Here is an 8,720-nt window from a genome sequence, read left to right as displayed (position 1 = left end):
TCTTGAAACTGAGATATGGATCTCAACGGGGTTCACCTGGTTAAATAAAGAAAATTGAGGCATATTTTATTAGCCTAAAATGTACGCTAAGATGTAATTTAAAACATACTGAAATTAATAATCTAAAGTAGTGTTAAGTGAATTTTTAAAAATTATATTTTGAGCATATATTTTTAAATATACACAAAATATATTTTAAATATACTTGAGAAAGTGTATATTTATACTCGGCCAAATATATATTTTGTTCACTTATTTATTATATTAAAAGTGTATTTTGGTACAATTATGTTTAAATGTGTTTAAAGTTCTAATTTCAAAATTGGTACAAGTATACTTTAATATACTTCAGATATATTTATAGGTAGTACACTTAATAGTTAGTATACTTAAAGTGTACTTTCACAAATTTAAGTAAGTTTGAAATATACTAAAGTATATATTTTTTTTCACCTGGGCTATTATGTTCTAATCATCACTCTCTCTCTCTCCTGTCTCCTCCCCCATCCCTCCTCTCCACCCTCTTTCTTTGAGACAGATACCACCCTGTCCAGCAAGCGTGGTAAGTAGCGCCGCTGCTCACTCACATGATTCAAAGGCATCTACGTGGACTCCACCGGCGCCGGCGGAGTTGCTGTTTGCGCTGATGTGAAGGGAACCGCTCTCAGATGCTTAGTCTCGGTTGGGGTCGGGGCGAGCGGAGACGGGGGCGGGTAGCCGAGACACAAACACCATTTGCATCACCGGGATGCTGTTTCCTCCCCCCTCCCCTCTCAATCACAGTGAATGTCACAGCAAATGTTGAAAATGAGGGGAGAAGCATCAAGCGAAGGCAATTATGAAAGCAGCATCCACACACCCATGTGGCCAATCAGAATTTCAGTTTAGCATATTTTCTCTGCATGCTCTTCGCTTCGACCTACTTAGTCAATTTACCCCCTTTTGACTCCAATAGTACTCAATAACAAGTCGAGAGGGAGCATCGTTTTCTTTTCTTTTCTCTTTTTTATCTTTGAGTCTCTGCAACTCTAATGGACTCCGTCTCGGTTTAGACTAAATAAAGGATAGATGGCTCTCTTTCCCTCCCATCCTACTATGGCGGTCTCTGTGGTGCAGTCACTGCTGGCTTCCTGAAACTCTTTGTCCCCTGAATGTGAAAGTCCATCTGCTGTTCTGTCTTTTGTTTCTCTCTACGATTTGCCGGCGCGATTGTGCGTCGTCCAGCTATCCGGACCGAGCGCTCATTCTCTCCCAGTGCTTTGTTTTCTGCTGATGCACCTTTTTGTACGCGTCCAGATGAAGCTGAGACAAAAGCGGGGAATCTGGCTGAACTCTCCTCGACTGGTGGCGGTTTGAGGTGACCGCCGCCGAGTCACGCTGACTCGACCAGGCCTGTCGCAATGACTGATTTTGCTGGACGACAAATTGCCCCAGAAGTTATTGCGATAATCGATAATATTGTTGTTTTGAGAGCATTTTCATGTAATATAACGGTACTGGCAATAATTGTCAATCTTCTTCAATCAACTTTAAATTCTGCTGAGCATTTAACATTGGAAGACATTTAAAAAATCCAAAGTAAATAAAGAAAGCAACAGAAACATCAAATTAGAGGAATTTCAAAACTGTGCACCAGACCGAAGACTGTTATCATCCAGTTTTAGGTTGAAAGACAGAAACACAAAAAAGATCCTGCAAATGGAAATTGTAGAGTTTGTTTTAGTTTATCGTAAGATGGAATTAATTTGCTGCTGATTGCGACAGGCCTAGATCCGACAGCATCAGCCAGGAGTGGTAGACAGATATCCAGACGCTGGGAGAGTCTGGTCTGGGCAACATCAAAGAGTCAGCAGGGGAACAGGAGCATAAAGCTGCAGTTTAGATTAGGCCCTTGAGGGGGGCTTTACGTGTGTGTGTGTGTGCAGCTGGGATATACTTTGCTTGCTGGTGGAGGAGGTGATGATACACAGCACAGTGAAGCTGTGTGATCAATATTTCATTGCTGAGCTAGCAACAGTGTTCTGTGTTTGTGTTGTTTGGGTTTTTCTTTTTTTTTTTTTCTTTTTTTTCCAAATGCAGCCAGAATTCAGGGAGGAAAAAAAGGCAACAGGAAGCCACAAAAATATCAACATTTGCTTTCATTTGTGGTGTTGATTTTGGACTCCTTGCTGCTCCTGCCAGAGACGGTGACTCTGGTCTCAGACTTGCGAAGGCCAGAGCCACACTGACCTCTCACTTGTTTGAAACTTCAGACTCAAATGAGACTCTTGGTCTGGGATTTGACGTTTTCACCTCATGTAATCAGAGGTGAAAGCAAACCAGTCAATAAGTTACAGATGGCAGCTCTGTTCAAACTCTGCCAAATGGTTCGTTTGGTTTATTAGCTAGGGTTAGGGTTATGAACTGTAGCCTCCTATTGTCTAACATTCATTTCTGATTATTTCAGAACCAAAAACAAGAAATCAGAATATCATCAAAAAAAAAGCTGATTTACCTTAATAGTCATATTCCAAAAGTTAAACTCGCATAAATAAATTAAATAGTGACATTTAACCGTCATTTTTTCTTCTGTTAGGTTCAATGATTTTGGCTGACAACATATGAAAACATTAAATTCACTTTCTCAAATAATTTGAATATCACATGAGACCATTTTAAAAGAGATTTCTAACAAAATAAATATTGGCCAACTGAAAAGTCTGCAGATATGCTGCACATGATATGCTTTCAACACTTGAATGAGTCAATATTATGCATGGATGAAAAAAAGTATGTATATACGAGGGTTGGCACCTTTAGGTATTGATTTTGATCATTTAGTTGCATAGATTTTTAGCTTCTTTAAAATTTTAATGCACTTATTCTTGTTTTTTTGTTTGTTTTGTTATTTTTAAGGTACAAATACAAAGGTTCCAGCCAGAACCATTTATATTTGCGTGTTTCTATAAATGTGACGCACAGGTGGCACCAGAAGACACTGAAAGATGACAAAGCTGCTTCTCTTGACCCACTGTGGGTTAATTTTTGCTTAAAAATGCAATGATCTGAAAAAGGCTATTGTAGTGTTCAAAACGCATTGCAGCTTACAGGAGCGATCAGGAGTTCCTGAGTAGGACTTTGCACCAATCCGATGGTTGGATAACCTAAATAACAGATTAAAAACAATAGATGTCTTTGTTGTTGGGCTCATATGTCTGTTTACTCAATAAAGTAGCAGAAGAAAAGGATTTTTGAATGAAAGAAGTTGCTTGTTTTGTCTATCTAGTTCTCAGTTAAATTGCCATTAACTATTCAAATTTAATCTCAAACACGATTAAAAGTTTTAATCCGGTTTCACCGATATTACATAAATATCTGGGTTATTGCATCATTACTGAATTGCAGTTCTTCAAAATAAAAGCCCCTGCAGTTTAAGTCAAATAGAAGCTCAAATGCTAATCGTGTTTTTTTGTTTTTTTGCATAAATGTATATTTTATTTATAATTGGGTAAATATGCTTCGGTTAAGTCTAAAATGATGTGGAACGATTTATAAGAGGTTTCTGACTGATGGATCGCTCTCTCAAAAAAAAAAAAAAAAAAAAAAAAACCACAAAACAACTTTTTGCTCCATATGGAGATAAAACCATAAATAAATGATTGAATTCATATTAATCCGAGAGAATTCTTATGTCAGTCAGTAGAGATTTGAGACTCGACCTGGACTCTGAAAAAATGACCTCTGCTCGACCTCTCGTGGTTTGTTCCTCCCTGCCTTCTTTGCTTCTTGCTGCGCTGTGGCGCGGTCCCATAATGTGATGTAATGTTTCCATAATAAAAGGTGGAGAAAGACAACATGAAGTGATAACGAATTAAAAAAGCGATGAGAGGGAGTGACGCCAGGGCGAGGTCCGTTTGTCCTTGCTCGCTCTCCGTAGCGCAGTCAGCAGTAAGTAATCCAGAAAATTGCCCGTCGACGGTTCAGCAGAGTGCACGTTATTCATCCCTTTCGGATTCCAGTTTTTCCTACATGCGTGTGTTTCTTTTCGGGACCGTACGTCACAACGCCGTACCTGCCGTGAGAATCGGACGTGCTTCGACTCCTTCTCCGTCTCTTCCTGTACTTAACGAGCTCTCTGCGCCCTCAGTGGGGCCGGGGCCTGTTTGGAGTCGGCTGTCGGGCGTCCTCAACCTGAAGTGGCTGCCGGCGCGTCCTCTTCCCTCTCCCGGCTTAATTGGCTGTACCTGAGGCGGGAGGGCAAGGAGTACTGGCGATAAGAGGAAAATGCTGTTCTTGGCTGGTTTTGCTGTCCTTATCTATAATCTCCAGATTGATTATGGCTTTCCTCTGTCGGCCTTGCAAACTGTTCGACCCCTAACAAAACATATTGAACTGCCTTATTGTACACTGATCTTAAGCTCAGCTCGGTTGTGGACGTCATTAGGATTCATGTCGGAGACAACATCACCGATCAGCATCTTTATTTTTTAAATTTTTTTATTTAAATCAGCCTAATTAACAAGGCCATTTCCGCAAGCTGTTGCTCGTGGATGCAAACAGTTTCAAGAGTTTGTGATGAGTTGAAGGTGTGTCTCTTTCTTTCTGTGGGCTTCCGGTGAATTTATTCCTCCAACACACAAATGTGTATCTGCCATGCATTTCAATGGTGTATGGAAATATGTGGCTTTAAGTAAATGTCTCAGCTTTACCTTGATGCACATCAGTTTTAGTCATTCAGTTTTGCCACTTTACGAAACGAACTTCAGTCAGACTTCAGGTGAGTTAGGCTACATTCACACAGCGGGCAGATGCGACCTGAGTCAGCTTTTTTTTTTTTCCGTCCATATTTGATCTGTTTAAGAACGGCTAATATTTTCAGCACCCCCAAAAAAAATCCAATATGTGCCACCAAATGGTCTGCGTCTGCAGTGTAAACGGTCATGTTGCATTTTATCTGACCTTTATGTCACCGACATGCAACACGCGTCATAATTCTGCACCAGACAAAGCCAGATGCGGAGGATCGGGACTCAAACATCATTATCAAACAATGCAGCCAAGTTCAGTTTATTATTTATTATTTGGCCTAAAAGTGTGTCGCCTAAGGAACCCCAGCAGATCGCGTCGACTCTTTGACGCCTCCTGGGTGAGGACGTAGTGACGGGGAGGCGGTTGCTGGCATTGAGTCATTGACGATGCAGGAATCCCTCCGACTCGCTGATCTAAGAGTACTTTGTATGTTAAAGGAAAGTAAGACGCCAATGTCAACAGCAGCTCTGTTAGGAGTGAGAAACGCAGCTAAAGAGATAAACTCTGAGCCAGATGAAAGAGGACACACAGGGTTAGTCACAGTAAAAGCTCAGGCAAAAGCTTCATCTAGGAGAGAGACGGGGGCCAAATGTACCATCTGTGGAGGGAGAACATTACGCTGCAAAAATACAAAATCTTATGAAGTATTTTTGGTCTAGTTTCTAGTTCACTTGAACTAAGACAAAACTAACTTATAAGTGACTTTTCACCAAGATATAGGAGCTGGTTTTAAGCTAATAATTCCTAATGTTGATGAAAAAGTACTAGTTCTGTTGACTTAAAACCAGCTCCTATATCTTGCTGAAAAGTTACTAGTTAGTAGTAATAAGAACAATTGTCTTATTTCAATTGTACTAAGATATTTGCCCTGAAAACTAGACAAAGATACTTGGTAAGATTTAGTGTTTTTGCAGTGCAGGTCGTAGTAAGCAGCAGTAGTTCAGTTTTTTTTGTTGTTTTTTTCAGGACGTCACATTAACACCATCAAAACATTCCCACTGCTCAGTTTAGGCAAAGCCTCGATTTCACATTATCATGGCATCATTTCATACACGGAGTCAAAGAGATGATGTGCTCTGTATGTGAAACCGTATTTCGAAGTGCAATGGATGTAATAATAAAAGCGACAGAATGTGTTTTACTCCGTCACTCAACACAAAGCCTCCTGAAGCCGCAGGAGGAAAACGTTGCACGTAGAAGCGGCACACAGATGCAGCGTCTTCTGTCCTTCACAGTCTGAGAAGCTGCTGAAGCTGAAAAAGGAGCTGCTGCAACAAAACAGATTTACCGGCTTTCTCGTCAGAATTCGTTTCGAGTCATGATGAATGGGTAGCTAAGTTTCAGAGATGATTTTAGTGATAAAATAGACAAGCTGGGTCAATTTTGTTGTTCCTGTCTTACAACAAAAGCTCATAAAATAACCAGATATTCAAGACAATAGAGTTTGAGATTTTAGAGAATGTTATGAAGGGTTTTGGGGATGTTATTCTCTGTTCAAGTTATTTTTTTTGTTTGTTTGTTTTGTCTAAAAATGATATTGTTTATTGTCCTTTTTTTTGCAAGATTTCCAATTAGAGAGCAACTTCTTAAATACCTAAAAATCACATAGTGCCAGGTTATAGCAATTGTAAAGAAATGTGACTTTAAATTGGGCATCTGTCTCTTTAAAAACTCCTGCTCTTTCTAAAACTCGGCCTTCAGGAAGTCATCACAACATGGCTCCTCTATTAACCCTTTAGCAACTTTTTTTTACCAGCTTTGCACTGAGAAGCAGCTCCTATAATGATCTCAGCTGATGTACAGCTCCACCAGATGTTTGCTAATTGATGCTGGCTAGTCTGTAGGAGCTGAGTTGGGGAGTCGCGCGGGAGGAGTCCTCTGTGAGGCAGAAGCTTGGAAAATAAAGTCCTGCGCCTTGAAGGCGATGCTAGGTCCATCCAGGCGTTTTGCACAGCTGAACGGTTGCCACGGAGATTAAAGGATTTCACAAACATGCGCGAAAGAACCGAGGCAACACTCCAGTTGTGTTTTTGATTAGAAAATAACACTATGACATGATGTAAAGCTGGAAAAAAAGTTGATTTTACACAACATCGCCCCTTTAATTTCAATATATAAAGAAAAAAAAATCCACATTCCTGCTGGTCACTAGTCAAACTCAGTCATCGTGAAACGTGTCTGGAATTGGTTGATGAATCCCCAACCATTCAAAATTCCCTGCATCATAAAAGAGAAGGGATTAAAATGGATTCATCGCAGTTAAAATAACAATAAAACACAGCCAGCTTTATGGCTTTTCAAAGTGTGGATTAGATGATGATGATGATGTCGTTGACTTTCTATTTACTCTGTCTGCCTTCGAGTTGCCTGTCTGTGAAGTGGATGGTTGTCCAGTTCAGTCAAAAGTGACACGATGAGATCAACACCCTGGCAAACATGTGGGCCAAAAAAAAAAAAAAACATCATTTGAATTTTTCTCATGTGCCACAGCTAACGACTCCACATGTGAACCAGATGCGACGTCCTCTGCGGTCCTTGCGCTCTCTCATCCTCCGCTCTCCCTGCTCGTTCTCTGGGTCTGAGGATCCGCTGGAGCTGAAAGAACCAAGCTAATGGCTTGTGAAATGCCTCCGAAGCCAAAGCAGCAACAGGAAGTTAATTTCTCTAAATCCGTCTTAAAACAACGAAAACAGTGACGAGGCCCGACAGAGGAGCCAGCGAAGCGGTCCGGCTTTCCTTTAAATGTGTCGGCGAAGGTCTTTCCAGTGAGTTTTCCGGATGTGTGCTGCCTGATTCACTGTTGCAAATCCTTTATCTGCAGACTGATGTGCCTAATGGGGTCGATCTTTCGGTTCATTATCAGTGATGCTAATGTCGATCATTTTAGATGATGCACTTTTGTCACCTTCCCCTCCGGGTAGGTGAAGTGGGATTGCTGGATAATGTAAAACGTTTAGGAAAAAGACGCATGTATCGATATAGTTAGCATCGAATGCCTTTGAGGGAAGAACTCCCGATCATCTCCACGTATCCTCTCTGAGCTGTGGTGAGGCGTGCAGCCTCTTCCGCCTCACTTCCCCCTCAGCACCAATTAAAACTGTTTTCCTGCGGCACATCTCGACTTGATGAAGACAAGCCAGCAAGAGCTCTCGAAGTAAAGTTGCGCGGCGCCTGTGTTGGTGGGTGATTTGTGCAACAGAGAGGAAGGAAAACAAACAAGCCTTAAAAAACAAATGGCGCCACTTTTCTCCTGTTCGGTTTTGGGCTGCGCTGTTTAGGGAGGGGTGGGGGGGAGTCATGGAACCTGCTGAAAATGAGAAAGGACTTTAAATCTGGTTCATTTCTTTTCTTTTCTTTTCTTTTTTCTTTCCGTGCTACGACTTCGAGCACCATCAACAAGTATTACTGTGGAAAAGGGAAGAAGAAGAAAAAAAATTAAAAGCGCTGCTGGAAGCTGCTTGATCTCGCAGCTTCAACCGGCTCTCCCCGTTGGATGGAAACCAGCTTTGCTCTGGCCTTTTCGCTACAAAGGCTGAGCGAGCCGAGGCACAGAGGACACTGCCTAATGGCTACCAGTCTGGCTTTTCCCACAGGATTACATGTTTGAGAAAGATAAAGTTTGATCTATGTATATATATATATATATTTTTTTTCTTTCTCCAAGACAAAGGCCTTCTTTTTTGTGATGCAGATGAGAGCAGACAGGAAAACCTTCTGAACCAGCCAAGGCTGGAGTTTGGAGAATATAGATGAGGAATGTCTGCGGGGTTTGAAGAAATCGTTTCACTTTAACTTTTTCTGAGGGATGCATCCATCAGAACTCTGCTGCCGATCTCTGGTTTTCCAGCCGAGGGCTGACCTGCCATTATTGGTTATTTTTAGCCGGTTCTGGTGTGAGAGAGACGTTACAGTAAAACCGGGTTCGCTGACTC

At 41.3% G+C, this 8,720-nt stretch overlaps 1 protein-coding gene across 1 annotated transcript in view; it reads left to right on the top strand.

Annotated features, from left to right (window-relative positions):
- Positions 1-517: 517 nt before the first annotated feature.
- Positions 518-8,720, top strand: part of LOC106953579 (cadherin-4-like) — a 198,973-nt gene continuing 190,770 nt past the window's right edge. Inside the window, exon 1 of the mRNA XM_015042455.1 lies at positions 518-562. The gene's annotated coding sequence lies outside the window, so the exon portion shown is untranslated. The remainder of the gene's footprint in view (positions 563-8,720) is intronic.

This window comes from Poecilia latipinna, unplaced genomic scaffold (assembly GCF_001443285.1).
Source record: "Poecilia latipinna isolate Pla-1442-1.1 unplaced genomic scaffold, P_latipinna-1.0 Scaffold589, whole genome shotgun sequence".
NCBI lineage: Eukaryota > Metazoa > Chordata > Actinopteri > Cyprinodontiformes > Poeciliidae > Poecilia > Poecilia latipinna.
This window is presented reverse-complemented; position numbering and strand designations above follow the sequence as displayed.